The 25,000-nt window shown below is 38.5% G+C and overlaps 1 protein-coding gene across 1 annotated transcript in view; it reads left to right on the top strand.

Annotated features, from left to right (window-relative positions):
* Positions 1 to 25,000, top strand: part of LOC133604004 (ephrin type-B receptor 5) — a 98,875-nt gene that overhangs the window by 5,687 nt on the left and 68,188 nt on the right. The window lies entirely within an intron of this gene.

Genomic DNA, 25,000 nt, shown 5'->3' with positions numbered 1-25,000 from the left:
AAAAAAATTAAATCCATAAAAATTCTGTTAAAAAAATTCTGTGTAAAAAAATAATTGTTTTAAAATTCTTTGTAAAAAAAAAAAGCAGTATTTTAAAGTTCAGTGTTTTAAAATTCAGTGTAAAAAAAATTAGTGCAAAAAAATTAAATCCATAAACATTCTGTGTTAAAAAAATTCAGTGTTTTAAAATTCTGTGTTAAAAAAAAGCAGTATTTTAAAGTTCAGTGTTTTAAAATTAAGTGTATACAAATTTAGAGTAAAAAAAATTCAGTGTAAAAAAAACAGTATTTTAATGTTCAGTGTTTTAAAATTCAGTGTAAAAAAAAAAATAGAGTAAAAAAATTAAATCCATAATAATTCTGTTAAAAAAATTCTGTGTAAAAAATTAATTGCTTTAAAATTCTTTGTAAAAAAAAATGCAGTATTTTAAAGTTCAGTGTTTTAAAATTCAGTGTAAAAAAAATTAGTGCAAACAAAATTAAATCCATAAAAATTCTGTGTTAAAAAAATTCAGTGTTTTAAAATTCTGTGTTAAAAAAAAGCAGTATTTTAAAGTTCAGTGTTTTAAAATTAAGTGTATACAAATTTAGAGTAAAAAAAAATTCAGTGTAAAAAAAACAGTATTTTAATGTTCAGTGTTTTAAAATTCAGTGTATAAAACTTCAGTGTCAAACAAATTCAGTGTAAAAAATTCAGTAATTAAAAGTTCATCGTTTTAAAATTCAGTCTTAGAAAAATCTGTGTAAAAAATTCAGTCTTTAAAAATTCTGTGTAAAAAAAAAATCAATATATACAAATTTAGTGTTAAAGCAATTCCGTGTAAAAACATAAGTGTTTTAAGGTTCAGTGTAACAAATTCAGTATTTTAAAAATCAATCTTTTAAATGTCAGCGTATAAAACTTCAGTGTCAAACACATTTAGTGTAAAAAATTCAGTAATTTAAAGTTCATCGTTTTGAAATTCAGTGTTAAAAAAATTCTGTGTACAAAATTTCAGTGTAAAAAAAATAAGTGTAACAAATTCAGTGTAAAATATTAATTGTTTTAAAGTTCAATGTAATAAATTCAGTGTTTTAAAATTCAATGTATAAAAAATCAGTGTTTTAAAATTCAATGCATACAAATTCAGTGTTAATTACAGTGACATTCCGGCCACTTCATTTTACACAAGTCTTTATTTTGTATTTTTTTTGGACAATTCCACAATAATATGGTGGCTTTAATACCGTGGCAATATCGTATCGTCTGATTGTGATATCGTTACATCCCTACTCCTTCGTCATGTTGAATTATGGTATCAAACAATGGAGTTTTGGCCTCTTCAAGACCTCTGATACTTAGATTATTATTATTTACGCAGAATAATTGTATTATGTTATCATGTTTTATGGCCTCTTTGTTTTTGACGTTTAATTTTTTTCGTATTTTTGTCAATTGTAAAGTTTTTCTTTGATTTATACTCAACCAGAAAGTTTTGCTTGTGTCCTCCCTCCCACTATTAAAACACGTTACAACATTTTAGTATATATTCATACTGTAGAGGTTGCCCTCAATGGGTTCCTCGGACCACCACACACTGCCATGACAGCACGGCTTTCAGGGTACGACACTGTAAAATTTATTTTTCTGCGTCTGTGTGTGTCTCTCTCTCTCTCTCTCTCTCTCTCTGTCTCTCTGGCTCCCACTCCAACTCCAACCACGTGTCTCGTCCCGGCTGCTGCTAATAAAGGCGACAGGTCATTAGATAACAAGGCCCACCTGAGCCATCTACTCATCTGTCGCTGTCTTTGAGGCCGGTCCTTGCACACCCCGTTCCGCGGCAGGCCCGCAGGCCACGCCCCCCTCCACACATACATTTTCCGACTATAAAATCCTTTCATTTGATCAAAAATGGACAGTGCGCCTTATAACCCGGTGCGCCTAATGCACATATTAATTCTGGTTGTAATTACCGACCTCATGGCAATTTCATTTGGTACATGGTGTAATGATAAGTGTGACCGGTAGATGGCAGTCTTCTATAAGAGATACGTGTGGACTGTTCAATAAATGATGCCAGCAAGTACCCGTGGGCAAGCAATACAAAAATGTTGAGGTTCCATTGAGAATGTAGAACATTACACGCGGCGCTCAGAAATCTTTCAAAATGTTGCGACGTTGGTACGCTACTCACCTGCACCGCTTGATGGATTGTCGGAGCAATACGGCTACAGTAGTCAGACATACCGTGCTTCAACATATGAGTATTATTATGGAGTGTGTGTATAAGAACCCCAAAAATGCACCTATTAGTAGACAATATCTGGTGTTTTGTTTCGCAATATTTTGCACAAAAAACACTTTTTCTTACCTTTTGGTACCTGCTGATGTGTATTTGGGATCTGCATAAGTCCCGAAAATGTGCGAGTATCCCCCTTTGAAGTCAATAAGCGCCTGCTTTTTCTTTATCTTCTTGTTTTGGGGCATTCATTCCACAGCGGATTTACTAAGATTCGCTATGGAAGCGCCAAAAACTACCGGGACGACAAAGATGCAAGGGAGAAGAACCTGTCGAAGTGGAGGCACGTAAATAAGACCGCCCTTGAAGATGGTGTGTGAAACATCATCTTTGCGACATTTTCATAATATGACGCGTTTAATGCACCTTACAATGCGGTGCGCCCTATGGTCCGAAGAATACGGTATATATTTCGGCAAGGGATGTTCACTAACAGCAAAGTAGTACAAACCCTGTTTCCATATGAGTTGGTAAATTGTGTTAGATGTAAATATAAACGGAATACAATGATTTGCAAATCATTTTCAACCCATATTCGATTGAATGCGCTACAAAGACAACATATTTGATGTTCGAACTCATAAACTTTATTTATTTTTTTTGCAAATAATAATTGACTTAGAATTTCATGGCTGCAACACGTGCCAAAGTAGTTGGGAAAGGGCATGTTCACCACTGTGTTACATGGCCTTTCCTTTTAACAACACTCAGTAAACGGTTGGGAACTGAGGAGACACATTTTTTAAGCTTCTCAGGTGGAATTCTTTCCCATTCTTGCTCGATGTACAGCTTAAGTTGTTCAACAGTCCGGGGGTCTCCGTTGTGCTATTTTAGGCTTCACAATGCGCCACACATTTTCAATGGGAGACAGGTCTGGACCACAGGCAGGCCAGTACCTGCACTCTTTTACTATGAAGCCACGTTGATGTAACACGCGGCTTGGCATTGTCTTGCTGAAATAAGCAGGGGCGTCCATGGTAACGTTGCTTGGATGGCAACATATGTTGCTCCAAAACCTGTATGTACCTTTCAGCATTAATGGCGCCTTCACAGATGTGTAAGTTACCCATGTCTTGGGCACTAATACACCCCCATACCATCACACATGCTGGCTTTTTAACTTTGCGCCTATAACAATCCGGATGGTTCTGTTCCTCTTTGGTCCGGAGGACACGACGTCCACAGTTTCCAAAAACAATTTGAAATGTGGCACAGAACACTTTTCCACTTTGTATCAGTCTATCTTAGATGAGCTCAGGCCCAGGGAAGCCGACGGCGTTTCTGGGTGTTGTTGATAAACGGTTTTTGCCTTGCATAGTAAAGTTTGAACTTGCACTTACAGATGTAGCGACCAACTGTAGTTACTGACAGTGGGTTTCTGAAGTGTTCCTGAGCCCATGTGGTGATATCCTTTACACACTGATGTCACTTCTTGATGCAGTACAGCCTGAGAGATCGAAGGTCACGGGCTTAGCTGCTTACGTGCAGTGATTTCTCCAGATTCTCTGAACCCTTTGATGATATTGCGGACCGTAGGTGGTGAAATCCCTAAATTCCTTGCAATAGCTGGTTGAGAAAGGTTTTTCTTAAACTGTTCAACAATTTGCTCACGCATTTGTTGACAAAGTGGTGACCCTCGCTCCATCCTTGTTTGTGAATGACTGAGCATTTCATGGAATCTACTTTTATACCCAATCATGGCACCCACTTGTTCCCAATTTGCCTGTTCACCTGTGGGATGTTCCAAATAAGTGTTTGATGAGCATTCCTCAACTTTATCAGTATTTATTGCCACCTTTCCCAACTTCTTTGTCACGTGTTGCTGGCATCAAATTCTAAAGTTATTGATTATTTGCAAAAAAAAAAAAAATGTTTATGAGTTTGAACATCAAATATGTTGTCTTTGTAGCATATTCAACTGAATATGGGTTGAAAATGATTTGCAAATAATCCGTTTATATTTACATCTAACACAATTTCCCAACTCATATGGAAACGGGGTTTGTAGTACTTTTACTTGAGTACACGGTATAATGTGCAGCTGATGTCTTTCTCCTGTCATTGTCCGAGCACCCATCAGTCCAAATGACATTCCACTACCTCCATGTTTGATGTCACAGACCAACAAGTTGCATAACTGCAGAGATTCCCTGAATTATTTATCTCCGTAAGTGCGGTGACATTCTCTCCTGAAGGTCACGTGGGTTAACGAGCTCCAGGAGCTTTGCTTAATTAGGCTGAAGGACGCCCCTCCAATTGGGTGTGCAAAGACACATTTTCGAGATGGGGCTATTCAATTGAGTAGCGTAAATACCGGACTATAACCCGCTACTTTTTTCCCCACGCTTTGAACCCTGCGGTTTGTAAAATGGTTTCTTCGCTTACGGCCATAATGCAAATAGTTTAAAAAGAAAACAAGCAAATAAACCGAACAAAGTGTTATTTTTGGGCTATGGCGCCATCTTTTGGATGAGTTCGCTCACTGCAGGTGCTGCAGTGTCCTTCCTTTTCGTGCTTTCAACCGCAAGTAGACGTGCCGTTCCGTCTTCTGGCCGCGTTCCTACTCATACGGACCCTTTATTCATCACTCCAAGCAACATTTGTGAGTTTTACAATATAACTAAAACTGTTCATACTTACTATACCCTCCTGTTGGAATAATTTTATCTAAGTTATGACAAAAACTTTGTGTTGAAATTAGTTCCCAGCAAGTCTTTGAACCTACCAAGAAGGCTTGTAAAACTCCACTGTGTGGCGGGGGAAGCAACATGAAGGCGTTTCTGTTTCTTTCATGTATTGTAATCAACAGAAATATATTGTCTGACCCAAGAACTACAAAGCGGAGAGGAAGCAGGGCCTGACTCCCTTCCAGGCACCGCTTTTTTGAACTCTTTTACGAACCTCTTTTTGAACTCTTTTACGACCTCTTTTTTTATGAACCGACCTTTTCTTTTGAACTGTTTTGTAATCAAAGGCGATGGCTGTTTATGACCCCGGTCCCTTTGAAAGCAGCTGTTGCCATCTGGTCAGGGAAGGTCCAAATAAAAAGAAGGAGACGTGCAATCTTTTGGCAGAGCGTGATGACACTGTAAAAGGGTACAGATGTACACGTTTCTCCTCACTGAGCCGAATTGAATTCTGTCTCTGTTTGATTCTTTGCTTCCTGTCCTGTTTAATAGGTGTCATCAGTGTTTGAACCCGACACTCCAATGTGTGATGTCTGTAGGAGTGTTTTCACGCGTCGCATCGGCAAATGAGCGGCTCACGCGAGGAAAGAAAGGAGCAGACGTGCTATCGTAATGTAATCAAGCGAGCCTTGTTAGCGTTAGCTAATATGCTAACACGTTAATGTCTGTGTTAGTATTACTAACGTACAATGGCATTCTTTTTTGTAATTTTTCCGTTTCGCCAATTCACCGAAATGTTACCGTGGAGTTATTGAGTCTGTTTAGCTGAGTGGAAAACTCGCTTGCGCAGGTAGTGGGTCCATGATGACTTTTGTTTTGTTTGATCAGCCGTTTTACTGCCTTGTTACAGACACCATTTGGAAACAATTAAAGTGTGTAAATAAACATTTACAGAATATTTCTGGGTAAATAAATAATTTCACAACGTATATACCTGCGGCTTATAGTCCGGTGCGGCTAATATATGGATACATATGCATAGTCCGAAAAATAAGGTAAATAATAACCTAAAGAAAAACACGAAATATTGCATGAATTGCTTTGAAATGTAGCATGCCTTTTAAAAATACACAAACAATTTTAGATAAAAAAAATATTGCATTAAAACATTATAATAGAATGTAGTACCAACAATTGCAGTAATTTTGCGAAGTAATGTAAGAGAATTTACCTTGCTTCTCTGTCAAACACACCATCAGCAGCCTTTGCATATTTTCTCCATGGCATTTCAACATCCTCGGCTGGCGTTACGGGTTTATTCCTTCTCAAACTAGCCGTGCTGCGCTTTGACCCCTTCACCAAGTTAGCGAGCTTCATGTTCCGCCGTGTTTTTTTGAGGATTGATTTCTTTAATTCGATGAATATCATCCACTTCTTCTTCTCAGCACCGTCCTTCATGCCCACTTTCCTCATTGCCCATGCTTGGAAAAACAAAGTTGTGTACATTTCCAGCTATAAACTAATGCTGGCGGGGCAAGACCGGTTGTTTTGGTCGGATCTTACGGGGCTTGCATCACGAAAAAGTCTTAAACCGTACCACCGACAGTTACTTCCTTTCTCGGTCTGCTTACCACCATTGTTGGCACCGGTACCATCTTGGATATGAGTTCCTGTACACAGGAGTTGGAACACATCAAGTAAAACCCAGCACATGAGAGCCTTACTTTTGTTCAAAGAAATACTTGATTATTATTATTTGATGCACCCGGCAAGGCAGTCAGCCTTTTTCAAAGCATACACTTTCAACCGCTGATTACAGAGACATTTTACGTTTATTATTCATGGATTTCATGATGGAATTCTGTTGTTTTGGCTCAGCGACGGCAAGCATTAAAGATGCGAACCACAGTGAGGGCGGACTTTGATGACGGATGTTTGTTGTTGTTCGTGGTTATTTACTTATGAGTGTTCTGTGGACCTGCGTCAATACCCCGACGATTCAGACCACACAGGATGCGATATTGAGAGTGCATGTGGACTGAGCACAGCAGGGTCCTGTGCCAAGCGTCTTCCTTGGTGTACTTGGTAGTGGAAGACTCTGGCGCTTTGTTGTTGTTGTTGACGAAGGTTGGACTGATATCATTTTCTACCGTCCAAGTCTTTGGCCTGCTCAGCAGTGGTTTCTGGCATCCTAGAACTAACATCCGTCAGCATCAGTCGGTCATATCTTAAAGTCCAGCAGGTATCTCTTCTCCTCAGCTATAACCACTGACTACTCTTCAGTTCTACAGTTCTTGTTGCAACAAATCCCTTACATCCAATCTTTACCAGACAGACTCTCACTGTTCAGCCTCTTTGTTCAGCCTAGTCTGTGGCGCTTTGTGGTTGTTGTTGACGAAGGTCCGACTGATATCATTTGGGTTACTTTTCTACTATCCAAGTCTTCGGTCGGCTCAGCAGTGGTTTCTGGTCCTAGATCAATCCGTCATATCCTAGAGTCCAGCAGGTATTTCTCCTCTTCAGCCACAACCACTGACTACTCTTCAGTTCTTGTTGCAACAAATCCCTTACATCCAACCTTCACCAGACATACTGTCAATCTTCAGCCTCTTTGTTCAGCCTAGACTCCAGCGCTCTGTTGTTGTTGTTGACGTAGGTTGTACTGATATCACTTCGGTTACTTTTTTACTGTCCTCGAACTAACCCCCGTCCGCATCAGTCCGTCAAATCTTAGAGTCTAGCAGGGATCTCTCCTCTTCAGCCATAACCACTGACTACTCTTCAGTTCTACAGTTCTTGTTGCAACAAATCCCTTACATCGAACCTTTACCAGACAGACTGTCACTCTTCAGCCTCTTTGTTCAGCTTAGACTCTGGCGCTTGGTTGTTGCTGTTGACGGAGGTTGGGCTGATATAACTTTCTACCGCCAAGTCTTCGGCTCAGCAGTGGTTTCTGGCGTCCTAAAACTAACCCCCCTCAGCATCAGTCCATTATATCTTAGAGTCCAGCAGGTATCTCTCCTCTTCAGCCACAACCACTGACTACTCTTCAGTTCTTGTTGCAACTAATCCCTTACATCCAACCTTTACCAGACATACTGTCTATCTTCAGCCTCTTTGTTCAGCCTAGACTCCGGCGCTCTGTTGTTGTTGTTGACGTAGGTTGGACTGATATCACTCGGGTTACTTTTCTACCGTCCAAGTCTTTGGTTGGCTAACCCCCGTCCGCATCAGTCCGTCAAATCTTAGAATCCAGCAGGTATCTCTTTTCCTCAGCCATAACCACTGACTACTCTTCAGTTCTACAGTTCTTATTGCAACAAATCCCTTACATTCAATCTTTACCAGACATACTCTTACTCTTCAGCCTCTGTTCAGCCTAGACTCCGGCGCTTTGTTGTTGTTGTTGTTGACGAAGGTTGGACTGATATCACTCGGGTTACTTTTCTACCGTCCTAATCTTCGGTCGCCTCAGCAGTGGTTTCTGGCGTCCTATAACTAACCCCCGTCAGCATCAGTCCGTCATATCCTAGAGTCCAGCAGGGGTCTCTCCTCTTCAGTCATAACCACTGACTACTCTTCAGTTCTACAGTTCTTGTTGCAACAAATCCCTGACATCCAATCTTTACCAGACAGACTCTCACTCTTCAGCCTCTTTGTTCAGCCTAGACTCCGGCACTTTGTTGTTGTTGACGAAGGTTGGACTTATATCATTCGGGTTACTTTTCTACCGTCCAAGTCTTCGGTCGGCTCAGCAGTGGTTTGTGGCGTCTTAGAACTAACCCCCGTCAGCATCAGTCCGTCATATCTTAGAGTCCAGCAGGGATATATATATATATATATATATATATATATATATATATATATATATATATATATATATATATATATATATATATATATATATATATATATATATATATATGTGTATATATATATATGTATATATATATATATATATATATATATATATATATATATATATATAAATGTATATATATATATATATATATACATATATATATATATATATATATATACACATATATATATATATATATATATATATATATATATATATATATATATATATATATATATATATATATATATATATATATATATATATATAAAATAAATACTTGAATTTCAGTGTTCATTTATTTACACGTATACACACACACATAACACTCATCTACTCATTGTTGAGTTAAGGGTTGAATTGTCCATCCTTGTTCTATTCTCTGTCACTATTTTTCTAACCATGCTGAACACCCTCTCTGATGATGCATTGCTGTGTGGCACAAAAGTGCTGTCATCAAATGCACTAGATGGCAGTATTGTCCCGTTTAAGAGTGTCACAACATTGCTGTTTACGGCAGACAAACTGCTTTACGGTAGACAAAAACGTGAGTGCTGTTGTTGTGTGTTGTTACCGCGCTGGGAGGACGTTAATGAAACTGCCCAACAATAAACCCACATAAGAAACCAAGAACTCGCTCTCGATCATTCTACAGTTATAACGTGATTGGGCCGGTACGCTGTTTATATTGTGGGTTAGCGGACTTAGGTCCGCATGGACCTGAGTCGGCCTGAATTTCGGGAGATTTTTGGGAAAACATTTATCCCGGGAGGTTTTTGGGAGAGGCGCTGAATTTCGGGAGTGTCCCGGAAAATCCGGGAGGGTTGGCAAGTATGGTGTATTCTGATATATGTTCTTCACAGAAAATGAGCCAAAGTCAGTGAGTCTCAGTTTGAAAAATTAATTAATTGTATAATTTTTCTTTTAATAGAAAATGAAAACGGGTCCCACAGACCCGGACACCACACAAGGGTTAAACATGGTTTGTGTGTATATAAATACGGGCATTTGTGGAGGAATAACCCTCGACTTTTTATCACTCGGTTGCTACCGCAAATATCTCTCCTGGGTTGCAATAATAAATTGAGCATTCGAACGAGAGTCAAAGTATTTTTGTACCCTTTTTTACAAGCTGGCATGCTTAAATTTGAAAGATTTCAAACCAAATATTGAATAATTCTCACAACACTCTTTGTGCCTACCTTTTTTCATAAGAGTACACCATGTTTTAGTAGGAAATCCAGGTAAATCCAGCAAGTTGGTTGTGCTTTCTGGTAGATGTGCGATGTTAGCACACATCCACCATCAACTGCCTCCAGTTCCGAAATTCCTCATCAACACTTTGGATTCCTTCAAGTGTTCTGGCCGAGAGAGCATTGGCGTGTATGTACTGCAAACACAGAGCCTTGACCTACCACCTGTTCCTCTCGCTGCATACTTGTGTGGTGTGGACTCGAGACTCAAAAAGTTAGCTGAACCACGAGTGAACCCGTGACACCGACGTACTTATTTCTAGATCAGGCCTAATTTGCATCCTCTTTCCTCGCTACGACTGCTGCCTTCCTGTCCGTGGTCGTGCGTAATGACGGTTTGGTGTTGGCCTTGTCCTCGGCTGACTGTCTGTGGGTGCAGCATCTGGAGCGGATCAAGGCCTGCCGGATGACTAAACGCTCGCGAGGGCAGCAAGGACATTAGCAGGAAATGTTTGTAACGTTGTGTTAACGTTGGAATCCTTAACCCGGAACCACAAGTCCCACTGGGTGAATATCGTTATTGATCACCACAACATGATAATGGGAAATAGGAGAAATAATGCACTGTATGTAGTATATAGGGATGGGTATGGAGTCCGGTACTTTTTTGGAACCGACTGACTCCAGCTGGTGAAAATCACGTGAAATCCAACAGCACTGAGAACGGACTCAGCCAAACTACAAAACAAGTGTCTTGGCATCGTTTTGCTGATATAAGCAGGGGCGTCCATGATAACGTTACATATGTTGCTCCAAAACCTGTATGTACATTTCAGCATTAATGGTGCCTTCACAGATGTGTAAGTTACCCGTGTCTTGGGCACTAATACACCCCCATACCATCACTTTTGAACTTTGCGCATAGAACAATCCGGATGGTTCTTTTCCTCTTTGGTACGGAGCACACGACGTCCACAGTTCCCAAAAACAATTTGGAAATGTGAACTCGTCAGACCACAGAACACTTTTCCAATTTGCATCAGTCCATCTTAGATGAGCTCGGGCCCGGCGAAGCCGGCGCGGCGTTTCTGGGTGTTGTTGATAAATGGCTTTGGCTTTGCATAGTAGAGTTTTAACTTGCACTTACAGATGTAGTGACGGACCTTAGTTACTGACATTGGTTTTCTGAAGTGTTCCTAAGCCCATGTGGTGATATCCTTTACACACTAATTTCGCTTTTTGATGCATTGCCGCCTGAGGGAGCCACGGTCACGGGCATTGAATGTTCCGTGCAGTGATTTCTGCAGATTCTCTGAACCTTTTGATGATATTACGGACCCTAGATGGTGAAATCCCTCAATTCCTTGCAATAGCTCGATGAGAAATGTTGTTCTTAAACTGTTCAACAATTTGCTCACGCATTTGTTGACAAAGTGGTGACCCTTGCCCCGTCCTTGCTTGTAAATGATTGAGCATTTCATGGAAGCTGCTTTTATACCCAATCATGGCGCCCACCTGTTTCCAATTAGCCTGTTCACCTGTGGGATGTTCCAAAAAAGTGTTTGATGAGCATTCCTCAACTTTATCAGTCTTTTTTTGCCGCTTTTCCCAACTTTTTTGGAACCTGTTGCAGGCATCAAATTCCAAATGAGCTAATATTTGCAAAAAATAATTTTGAACGTTAAATATCTTGTAATTGCAGTCTATTCAATTGAATATAAGTTGAAAAGGATTAGCAAATAACTGTATTTTGTTTTTATTTACCATTTACACAACGTGACAACTTCACTGGTTATGGGGTTTTTGTAAGCGGCAGGGTCCAAAGCGTAGGAAAATTGTGGCGACTTTTACTGCAATGGAATGACGTTTCACAGTTCAATCAATCAATCAATCAATGTTTATTTATATAGCCCTAAATCATAAGTGTCTCAAAGGGCTGCACAAGCCACAATGACATCCTCGGTTCAGAGCCCACATAAAGGCAAGGAAAAACTCACAACCCAGTGGGATTTCAATGTGAATGACTATGAAAAACCTTGGAGAGGACCGCAGATGTGGGTGACCCCCTTCCCCCTCTAGGGGAGAACAGATGCAATGGACGTTGAGTGGGTCTAGCATAATAGTGAGAGTCCAGTCCATAGTGGATCTAACATAATAGTGTGAGAGTCCAGTCCATAGTGGATCTAACATAATTGTGTGAGAGTCCAGTCCATAGTGGATCTAACATAATAGTGTGAGAGTCCAGTCTATAGTGGATCTAACATAATAGTGTGAGAGTCCAGTCCATAGTGGATCTAACATAATAGTGAGAGTCCAATCCATAGTAGATCTAACATAATAATGTGAGAGTCCAGTCCATAGTGGATCTAACATAATAGTGTGAGAGTCCAGTCCATAGTGGATCTAACATAATAGTGTGAGAGTCCAGTCCATAGTGGATCTAACATAATAGTGTGAGAGTCCAGTCCATAGTGGATCTAACATAATAGTGTGAGAGTCCAGTCCATAGTGGATCTAACATAATAGTGAGAGTCCAGTCTATAGTGGATCTAACATAATAGTGTGAGAGTCCAGTCCATAGTGGATCTAACATAATAGTGAGAGTCCAGTCCATAGTTGATCTAACATAATAGTGTGGGAGTCCAGTCCATTGTGGATCTAACATAATAGTGTGAGAGTCCAGTCCATAGTGGATCTAACATAATAGTGTGAGAGTCCAGTCCATAGTGGATCTAACATAATATTGTGAGAGTCCAGTCTATAGTGGATCTAACATAATAGTGTGAGAGTCCAGTCCATAGTGGATCTAACATAATAGTGAGAGTCCAGTCCATAGTAGATCTAACATAATAATGTGAGAGTCCAGTCCATAGTGGATCTAACATAATAGTGTGAGAGTCCAGTCCATAGTGGATCTAACATAATAGTGTGAGAGTCCAGTCCATAGTGGATCTAACATAATAGTGTGAGAGTCCAGTCCATAGTGGATCTAACATAATAGTGAGAGTCCAGTCTATAGTGGATCTAACATAATAGTGTGAGAGTCCAGTCCATAGTGGATCTAACATAATAGTGAGAGTCCAGTCCATAGTGGATCTAACATAATAGTGTGAGAGTCCAGTCCATTGTGGATCTAACATAATAGTGTGAGAGTCCAGTCCATAGTGGATCTAACATAATAGTGTGAGAGTCCAGTCCATAGTGGATCTAACATAATAGTGAGAGTCCAGTCCATAGTGGCTCTAACATAATAGTGAGAGTCCAGTCCATTGTGGATCTAACATAATAGTGTGAAAGTCCAGTCCATAGTGGATCTAACATAATAGTGTGAGAGTCCAGTCCATAGTGGATCTAACATAATAGTGAGAGTCCAGTCCATAGTGGAGCTAACATAATAGTGAGAGTGCAGTCCATAGTGGATCTAACATAATAGTGTGAAAGTCCAGTCCATAATGATCCAACATAATAGTGAGAGTCCAGTCCATAGTGGATCTAACATAATAGTGAGAGTCCAGCCCATAGTGGATCTAACATAATAGTGTGAGAGTCCAGTCCATAGTGGATCTAACATAATAGTGAGAGTCCAGTCCATAGTGGATCCAACATAATAGTGAGAGTCCAGTCCATAGTGGATCTAACATAATAGTGTGAGAGTCCAGTCCACAGTGGATCTAACATAATAGTGTGAGAGTCCAGTCCATAGTTGATCTAACATAACAGTGTGAGAGTCCAGTCCATAGTGGATCCAACATAATAGTGAGAGTCCAGTCCATAGTTGATCTAACATAATAGTGTGAGAGTCCAGTCCATAGTGGATCTAACATAATAGTGTGAGAGTCCAGTCCATAGTGGATCTAACATAATAGTGAGAGAGTCCAGTCCATAGTGGATCTAACATAATAGTGTGAGAGTCCAGTCCATAGTGGATCTAGCATAATAGTGAAAGTCCAGTCCATAGAGGATCTAACATAATAGTGTGAGAGTCCAGTCCATAATGGATCTAACATAATAGTGTGAGAGTCCAGTCCATAGTGGATCTAGCATAATAGTGAGAGTCCAGTCCATTGTGGATCTAACATAATAGTGAGAGTCCAGTCCATAGTGGATCTAACATAATAGTGTGAGAGTCCAGTCCATAGTGGATCTAACATAATAGTGAGAGTCCAGTCCATAGTGGATCCAACATAATAGTGAGAGTCCAGTCCATAGTGGATCTAACATAATAGCGAGAGTGCAGTCCATAGTGGATCTAACATAATAGGGTGAGAGTCCAGTCCATAGTGGATCTGACATAATAGTGTGGGAGTCCAGTCCATAGTGGATCTAACATAATAGTGAGAGTCAAGTCCTTAGTGGATCTAACATAATAGTGTGAGAGTCCAGTCCATAGTGGATCTAACATAATAGTGTGAGAGTCCAGTCTATATTGGATCTAACATAATAGTGAGAGTCCAGTCCAGAGTGGATCTAACATAATAGTGTGAGAGTCCAGTCCATAGTGGATCTAACATAATAGTGAGAGTCCAGTCCAGAGTGGATCTAACATAATAGTGTGAGAGTCCAGTCCATAGTGGATTTAACATAATAGTGAGAGTCCAGTCCATAGTGGATCTAACATAATAGTGAGAGTCCAGTCCATAGTGGGGCCAGCTGGAAACCATCCCGAGTGGAAACAGGTCAGCAGCACAGAGATGTTCCCAACCGATGCACAGGCGAGCGGTCCACCCCGGGTCCCGACTCTGGACAGCCAGCACTTCATCCATGGCCACCGGACCATTATTTTAAACATTAAAACATTATTTTTCCTGCACTCCAGTTGTCTTCCAAGCCGCTACTTTTGTCCACTATCAAAACAACCTCCGAGTTAATACGTGTCAGAGTCGCATGAGGCGTGAAGGGAAGTGTGAAATCGGGGCGTGAGCACGTGCGGAAGAATGGAGCGCGGATTGTCGCCCAGCTGAGGAGAAAGCGGCGAGGAAGCGACCGGGGGTCGGAGACACCAACACGCACAAGTAAACACAACAGCATCGGGTCGGATGAATAATACACACGGGACCGGGGACGAAGGGCGGACGCGTGCTTTAAAGCGCTGCACTCAGGTCCAGATTGCAGACTCAGCACTTGTCAGAGCTGTCAGGGACAAAAGCTGAGTGTCTCCTCTGTCACATGGACGCCGCGCTCGCCGGGCGAGTTAAATAAAGGAGCTTTTACCGCCGGCCTCCACGCTTTGGTCACGTCGCGCTCTTAATCCCTGAAAGGTGCGCGCTCGCCTCACCTCCGGGGCCCACGCTGAATTATTCACCATGCAAATGTCACGCCATGAGACCGCGGCCCTGGACGCCCCCGGTAACCCCTCCCCCCCATGTGACATGGAACAACAATGTTCACGTCTAAATAATTCAACTTGTATTATCATGCATAGCGGGATCAAAGCCCCTAGTGGAGGGAATTCATTAACTCATATTATTTCATCTTGGAGAAAGCAAACCACGGAGTTTAAGTAAATAGTGGTATGTCAGTTTGAGCGCATAATAAGACAAGGCCCCTTGGTTTGACATTCGCGGGTGGACTGGATCACTTCTCGTAGGAAATGAGGCCCTAATTGGGACTTCGAATGCAAAAGTGATAACCATATACTTGAGAAAAGATTACCCGTCTAGCTCAACGCCATACTTGCCAACCTTGAGACCTCTGATTTCGGGAGGTGGGGGGTGGGGGGCGTGGTTAAGAGGGGAGGAGTATATTTACAGCTAGAATTCACCAACTCAGTTTTTCATATATATATATATATATATATGAAATACTTGACTTTCAGTGAATTCTAGCTATATATTTATTTATTTATTTTATTATATATATAAATAAAAGAAATACTTGAATTTCAGTGTTCATTTATTTACACATATACACACACATAACACTCATCTACTCATTGTTGTACTTGAAAGTACAATGCAATACAATTCCGGGGCAATGGCACCTATCAAATACACAGTAATGAAAACACAGTTGTTCTACTAACTGTACTGTGTGTTATGAGGGTAGAGTATGTGTGTGTGTGGCCCTTTAATAGGTGACAGCATGTGAGGTGAGTGTCAGTGAGTGTGTGGGCGAGAGAAGAGAGGGAGCGGTAGCGTGAGTGCGGGGAGGGACTAGTTGGTTTTGTGTTGGATTGGCTGTGTGCAAGCAATCAATAAAGCAAGATTTGCAACTAATCGCTGGACTCATCATTCACTCTAAAGTCGTACGCTGTGGAGACCCACTGCCGGGTAAGGTGAAGGGTGTTGCCCCGAGCATACATCGGCCCTGGAGAAGTGTCTCCCCTGCGCTCTTCGACTACGGTCTCGTTCTTCTGCTTCGTCTCCTTGTGTGCGCACACTGGACTCAGGTCCGCATGGAGCTGGAGGGGGCGTGGCCTCCAGCTCCGGCTGAATTCCGGGAGATTTTCGGGAGAAAATTTTCTTCCTGGAGGTTTTCGGGAGAGGGGCTGAATTTTGGGAGTCTCCCGGGAAATCCGGGAGGGTTGGCAAGTATGCTCAACGCCGACATTTAAGTTATGACTTAAAGCCATGGTTTTCCAGACACTTACACACAAACATCTCCGTGTGCTGTCCTGACTTGGCACGCACCCCGACTGATGGTTTTTGCTTCTACGGTTTAGGAGTCCTTCATTTTTGTGACCTACGCTCCTCCCGGGTACTGCAGACCTGCTTAATGACACTCGCAAATAATAAAGTTAAAGTTAAAGTACCAAAGATTGGCACACACAGACTAGGTGTGGTGAAATGTGTCTTCTGCATTTGACCGATCACCCTTGTTCACCCCCTGGGAGGTGAGGGGAGCAGTTAGCAGCAACGGTGGCCGCGCCCGGGAATCATTTCTGGTGATTTAACCCCCAATTCCAACCCTTGATGCTGAGTGCCAAGCAGGGAGGTAATGGGTCCCATTTTTATAGTCTTTGGTATGACTCGGACGGGGTTTGAACTCACAACCTACCGATCTCAGGGCGGACACTCTAACCACTAGGCCACTGAGTAGGTCTAGGTGGGTAGAGTGTCTTGCCCAAGGACACGACGGCAGTGACTAGGTTGGAAGAAGCAGGGATCGAACCTGGAACCCTCAAGTTGCAGGCACGGCCACGCTACCCACCAAGCTATACTTCCCCAAAGTGATAACCGTATCCTTGAGAAAAGACTACCCGTCTAGCTCAACGCCAATATTTAAGTTATGACTTAAAGCAGTAGTTTTTCAGTCACTTAGACACAAACATCTCCGTGTGCTGTCCTGACTTAGCACACACCCCGACAGAGAAAGAAGGAATGTAAAACTGATGGTTTTTGCTTCTCCGGTTTAGGAGTCCTTCATTTTTTTGACCTAGGCTCCTCCCGGGTACTGCAGACCTGCTTAATGACACTCGCTTGTAATAAGGCAACTTTTTGTTCAGCGATATATATATATATATATATATATATATGTATATATATATATATATATATATATATATATATATATATATATATATATATATATATATATATATATATATACATATATATATATATATATATATATATGTTAATGCATTACGAACAGCAATTAATCATGTATTAACGCAGATTAATTATGCAATTTATTTTGAGTGCAGGTGTACCTTCAACTTAAGTGCGGATGAATTCCTGAAAGCATTGTTCTTATACGGTCAGTGATCGGATCAAAGCCTCAGTGCAAAGATGAGGGACTGCTGTACTAACCCACAAGTTTTACTTAAAAATAAATTATATATATATATATATATATATATATATATATATATATATATATATATATATATATATATATATGATTATACATATACAGTGAATGTATGTAAGTATATATATATATATATATATATATATATATATATATATATATATATAATGATATTATTATATTATTATAAATATACATATAAATATGTATATCCATACATTTGTATATGTATTAATATACATGTATATATGATTATACATATACAGTAAATATATGTTAGTATATATATATATATATATATATATATATATGTGTTAGTATATATATATATATATATATATATACATATATATATATATATATATATATATATATATGTGTTAGTATATATATATGTATATATATATATATATATGATTATACATATACAGTGAATGTATATAAGTATATATATATATATATATATACATATATGCATATATATATATATATATATATATATATATATATATATATATATATGATTATACATATACAGTGAATGTATGTAAGTATATATATATATATATATATATATATATATATATATATATAATGATATTATTATATTATTATAAATATACATATAAATATGTATATATATATATATATAATGATATAATTATATTATTATAAATATACATATAAATATGTATATTCATACATTTGTATATGTATTAATATACATGTATATATGATTATACATATACAGTAAATATATATATATATATACATATATGCATATATATATATATATATATATATATATATATATATATATATATATATATATATATATATACATATATGCATATATATATATATATATATATATATATATATATATATATATATATATATATATATATATATACATATATGCATATATATATATATATATGTATATGTGTATGTATACATATACAGTATGTATCTATGTATCAATGTATACATACATATATATATATATATATATATATATATATATATATATATATATATATATATATATATAATATACACATACATGTATTATATTATACTATATACTATATCATATGTTATATTATATTATATTAAATTATATTATATTATATTATATTATCTATTCACCAACTCCCAAAAAAATCCTACCTAAAGCTGAAACACATTTTGTCAGGGACTCTACCGGCATTTTAAATTCGCGATTGACCTTTAATTGCAAAGGCGCCGCTTTCGGGTCAATCAGTTACATTTTCCAAACAGCCGATCACGGTGCCAGCGTGCATCCTCAGCTCAGAGCGCGTAATCGTCGCTGACGTAACGATGCACATGGCAGTCCAGCGTGGGGTCGGGGGCTAGAATCCCAGAGAATATGTGCTCCAAACTCCCCCCTCCCCCCTCCCCCTTCCCCCACACAGCACACATTAAATCTAGCATCTTTTTAAAAATGTAAAATTATAGTCTTGTTTAGTTATAGTCATGTTTAATTATAGTCATGTTTAATTGTAGTCATGTTTAATCATAGACTTCGGTGCATTCCTCGGTGCAAGTCACAGCTTGGTTCATCTTCAGTACAGCACACAAAACATGTTTATCTGGGCACTGGACATTTCTCATGTTTGGCTGCTAAAGTTGACCAGGGATCGAACCTAAGGCACTGGTGTTGTGTACCATTACATCACCATCACAAAAACAATAACATTCCCTTTTAGGAAAGTGCAATGATGCATACTTGTAAGATTGTACTTGTAATAAGTTATTTTTAGTAAATTAAAGTTGTTGTTATTTTATAGTACTAGCACATAGCCCAGATCCCCAACTATGTAGCACAAACCTACTCCCTGTTCGTGTCTACAGCACTAAGCATTCTGGGTAATGTAGCTTCAATACATTTACTTTCTAGTCTCAATGTATTTGTATTTTTTTTTTACATCTATTAAAGACAATGAAGAACATATTTTAATTTGCAATGCTGACCTAACTTAAAAGGCGGCATTTACATGTTAGAGTTGTTGAAGTGTGATGATAATCTCCCATCGTCACTGGCTGACCAACAAAAATAGATCGCTCTCAACAGATGACGGGTGTTCTTAACATAACGTGTTTTAAGATAAAGGAATGTTTAAGATGGACAAACATTTTTCAAGCGTAAAACATACACATAGAATGTCTGCAATTTGTGGACGACAGAGCAGACAGTACAATTATTTGATAATGAGTTCTGAGTATGTAGTTTTGCTGCCATCTAGTGTTTACTTTTAGGTCTGTGTGGTATAAAATCAGTAAAACATCAATAGTGCACTTGTTTTGCCAATTGTTGTCGGAATCCTGTGCTTTTTGACACTTAAAAAAATGGACACTTAAAAAAATGATAACAAAATTGTTGGTGGGGGACTCCGAAAGACCTTGGCTCTGTCCCACCTTTCCACGTGTTAGTTGTTTAATCAGAGGGACAATAAAGTTATCAGTCGGGTTGCCAAATTCCGGGAATATTCAAAGTTGGACATTTTCAATGGGAATTAATGGGAATAAACATTGAATGCAACATGCTAGATCTTGCAGTATGATTATTAGCTAAAACAACCTGATTTCATGCTAATTCAGTAGAATTTCAACCCTGCACGGTGCATTCCTCGGTCACATGTGCAGTGCATTCCTCCATCACATGCACAGATAATTCCCAGCATGCTACACACTATAGGCCACACTAGTATTTGAGCGCAAAGACTTCATCCAGTCAGGTAAGTTTTGACGATATTACCGGGGTAAATATATTTGATGTATGGTATTTAATTGTAATAGAGGTGTAATTGCTTGTTACTGTATTATTGTAGACTACTCCAGCAGACTTCCAGACTGTTCCTGTACTTGTTAAATGATTTTGGGGGCCAATATCTCTAGCTATCTAGGTTTATGTACCACCACAGTCTCATAATGAACCGGAAATATTTCTCCGTTAGCCGTGATGCTAATTTTCTCAATGTTAAACCCCATTTATTTATGCTAACAACGTTAGCGATCCGAATTGACCTTTTTTGTGATCTGTAAAGTTGAACTAGCAAATACTAAATCAAAACTCTGCCTTCTGTTGTGCTAGCCATTCTGTTGTCATACAAGAATGTAGGTTATAGTTTGATTTAGCATGCTGATTGAATGTTCATTTATTCATCTAGCCTATTTCTATTCATTTGTCCATCAGTAAAATATTTTTAAAGACTACTCCAATTCTTTAGCTGACTATTTATATCTGTGTGTGGCATTGCATTAGTGTTTTACAAGATTATCATCTTATTCTGCAGAATAAGATGGACGGTGTACAACTTTGAATAATCAAAAAATGGTCAAAATTTCCAAACTTCCCAAGCTTACCTTCCCGTTGTAAATTTCCGGAAACTTACCGGAAACTTTCCACGCCTTTGCAACCCTGACTATTTATGTCTGTTTTACAAGCTTCTCATCTTATTCTACAGAATAAGACGGACGGTGTCCAACTTTGAATAATCAAAAAATGGTCAACATTTCCAAACTTCTCGAGCTTACCTTTACGTGGTAAATTTCCGGAAAGTTTCCGGAAATTTACCGGAAACATTCCACCACTTTGAAACCCTGACTATTTATATCTGTTTTACAAGCTTTTCATCTTATTCTACAGAATAAGATGGACGGTGTCCAACTTTGAATAATCAAAAAATGGTCAAAATTTCCAAACTTCAGGAGCTCGACTCCCCTTGACAAATTTCCGGAAAGTTTCCGAAAATTTACTGGAAACTATCCACCACTTTGCAACCCTGACTATTTATATCTGTTTTACAAGCTTCTCATCTTATTCTACAGAATAAGATGGATGATGTCCAATTTTGAATGATCAAAAAATGGTCAAAATTTCCAAACTTCACGAGCTCGACTCTCTTTGATAAATTTCCGGAAAGTTTCCGGAAATTTACCGGAAACTTTCCACCCCTTTGGAACCCTGACTAAATATGTCTGTTTTACAAGCTTTTCATCTTATTCTACAGAATAAGATGGACGGTGTCCAACTTTGAATAATCAAAAAATGGTCCAAATTTCCAAACTTCTCGAGCATACCTCCCTGTGGTAAATTTCCGGAAAATTTACCAGACACTTTCCACCCCTTTGCAACCCTGACTATTTATATCTGTTTTACAAGCTTCTCATCTTATTCTAAAGAATAAGATGGACTGTGTCCAACTTTGAATAATCAAAAAATGGTCCAAATTTCCAAACTTCCCGAGCTCAACTCCCCGTGGTAAATTCCCGGAAAGTTTCCGCGAATTTACCGGAAACTTTCCACCCCTTTGCAATCCTGACTATTTATATCTGTTTTACAAGCTTCTCATCTTATTCTAAAGAATAAGATGGATGGTGTCCAAAATTTGAATAATCAAAACATTTTCAAAATTTCCAAACTTCACGAGCTTACCTCCCCGTGGTAAATTTCCGGAAAATTTACCAGAAACTTTCCACCCCTTTGAAACCCTGATTATTTATATTTGTTTTGCAAGTTTCTCATCTATACGGTGTCCAACTTTGAATAATCAAAAAATGGTCAAAATTTCCAAACTTCCCGAGCTTACCTTCCCGTGGTAAATGTCCGGAAAGATTCCGGAAATTTACCGGAAACTTTCCACCCCTTTGCAATCTTGACTATTAATATCTGTTTTACAAGCTTCTCATCTTTTCTACAGAATAAAATGGACGGTGTCCAACTTTGAATAATAACAAAATGGTTAAAATTTCCAAACTTCACGAGCTCTACTCCCCTTGATAAATTTCCGGAAAGTTTCCTGAAATTTACCGGAAACTTTCCACCCCTTTGCATCCCTGACTATTTATATCTGTTTTACAAGCTTCTCATCTTATTCTACAGAATAAGATGGATGGTGTCCAACTTTGAATAATCAAAAAATGGTCAAAATTTCCAAACTGCCCGAGCTCGACTCCCCGTGGTACATTTACGGAAATTTACCTGAAACTTTCCACCCCTTTGCAACCCTGACTATTTATATCTGTTTTACAAGCTTCTCATCTTATTCTACAGAACAAGATGGAAGGTGTCCAACTTTGAGTAATCAAAAAATGGTCAAAATTCCCAAACTTCCCGAACTTAACTTCCCGTGATAAATTTCCGGAAAGTTTCCGGAAATTTACCGGAAACTTTCCACCCCTTTGCAACCCTGACTATTTATATCTGTTTTACAAGCTTCTCATCTTTTCTACAGAATAAAATGGACGGTGTCCAACTTTGAATAATCAAAAAAAATGGTCGAAATTTCCAAACTTCCCGAGCTTGACTCCCTGTGGTAAATTTACGGAAAGTTTCCGGAAATTTACCGGAAACTTTCCATCCCTTTGCAATCATGACTATTTATGTCTGTTTTACAAGCTTCTCATCTTATTCCAAAGAATAAGATGGATGATTTCCATCTTTGAATAATCAAAAAATTGTCAAAATTTCCAAACTTCCTGAGCTTACCTTCCCGTGGTAAATTTCCGGAAATTTAAAGGAAACTTTCCACCCCTTTGCAACCCTGACTATTCATATCTGTTTTACAAGCTTCTCATCTTATTCTACAGAATAAGATGGACGGTGTCCAACTTTGATAAATAAATAAAAATGGTTGAAATTGTCAATCTTCCCGAGCTTGACTCCCTGTGGTAAATTTACGGAAAGTTTCCGAAAATTTACCGGAAACTTTCCATCCTTTTGCAATCCTGACTATTTATATCTGTTTTACAAGCGTCTAATCTTATTCTACAGAATAAGATGGACGGTGTCCAACTTTGAATAATCAAAAAATTGTCAAAATTTCCAAACTTCCCAAACTTCCCTTCCCGTGGTAAATTTCCGGAGTTTCCGGAAATTTACCGGAAACTTTCCACCCCTTTGCAACCCTGACTATTTATGTCTGTTTTACAAGCTTCTCATCTTATTCTACAGAATAAGATGGTTGATGTTCAACTTTGAATAATCAAAAAATGGTCCAAATTTCCAAACTTCACGAGCTCGACTCCCCTTGATAAAATTCCGGAAAGTTTCCGGAAATTTACCGGAAACTTTCCACCCCTTTGCAACCCTGACTATTTATGTCTGTTTTACAAGCTTCTCATCTTATTCTACAGAATAAGATGGAAGGTGTCCAACTTTGAGTAATCAAAAAATGGTCAAAATTTCCAAACTTCCCAAACTTAACTTCCCGTGATAAATTTCCGGAAAGTTTCCGGTAATTTACCGGAAACTTTCCAACCCTTTACAACCCTGACTTTTTATATCTGTTTTACATGCTTCTCATCTTTTCTACAGAACAAAATGTACGGTGTCCAACTTTGAATAATCAAAAAATGGTCGAAATTTCCAAACTTCACGAGCTCGACTCCCCTTGATACATTTCCTGAAAGTTTCCGGAAATTTACCGGAAACTTTCCACCCCTTTGCAACCCTGACTATTTATATCTGTTTTACAAGCTTCTCATCTTATTCTACAGAATAAGATGGATGGTGTCCAACTTTGAATAATCAAAAAATTGTCCAAATTTCCAAACTTCCCAAGCTTACCTTCCCGTGGTAAATTTCCGGAAAGTTTCTAAATCTAAAATTATGACTTTTGTCGCGTGAAATTACGACTCTTTTCATAAAATTGCCAAAATTTGAAGCTTTTCTTGTAAAACTGTGACTGTTATTGAGTAAAATTCCAACTTTTATCATAATATTGCACAAATGTTCAGTTTTTATTGTGAAATTTTGTTGTAAAATTGTAAAATGTGGACTTTTAATATAATACTGCCAAAATTCCAAGTTTTTCTTGTGAAATTGTGACCTTTTTCTTGTGAATTTCCAACTTATTTACATAGTATGTATATATTATTAATGTTGTAAATACACATCTTTATATATCTAGAAAGGCTGGTCCTAAAGGGGGAGGCTTTTTTCTCATGTCTCAAGTAGGTAAGAAGTACAAGAATGTATGTGTGTGTGTGTGCGTGTGTGTGTGTGTGTGTGTGTGTGTGTGTGTGTGTGTGTGTGTGTGTGTGTGTGTGTGTGTTTGTGTTCTTGTATTTTTACCCTTCTTGAGACATAAATAAGTAAAAGTAGCTTCCATATGAGAAGATGTGAACAAGTTTGGACATAAATCATGGTCCCAATACTGAAAACCATTGCATCTAATATAGAGCCAAATACTAGAGTCCGTGAACATTGCTCCAAAGTCAGCATTTTTTGTTGATTTAACGTGCATACAAAAGTAAACAT

The sequence above is a fragment of the Nerophis lumbriciformis genome, linkage group LG04 (genome assembly GCF_033978685.3).
Source record: "Nerophis lumbriciformis linkage group LG04, RoL_Nlum_v2.1, whole genome shotgun sequence".
In the NCBI taxonomy this organism is placed as follows: domain Eukaryota; kingdom Metazoa; phylum Chordata; class Actinopteri; order Syngnathiformes; family Syngnathidae; genus Nerophis; species Nerophis lumbriciformis.
Note: the sequence above shows the minus strand (reverse complement) of the source record. Positions and strands in the feature narration are given on the sequence as shown.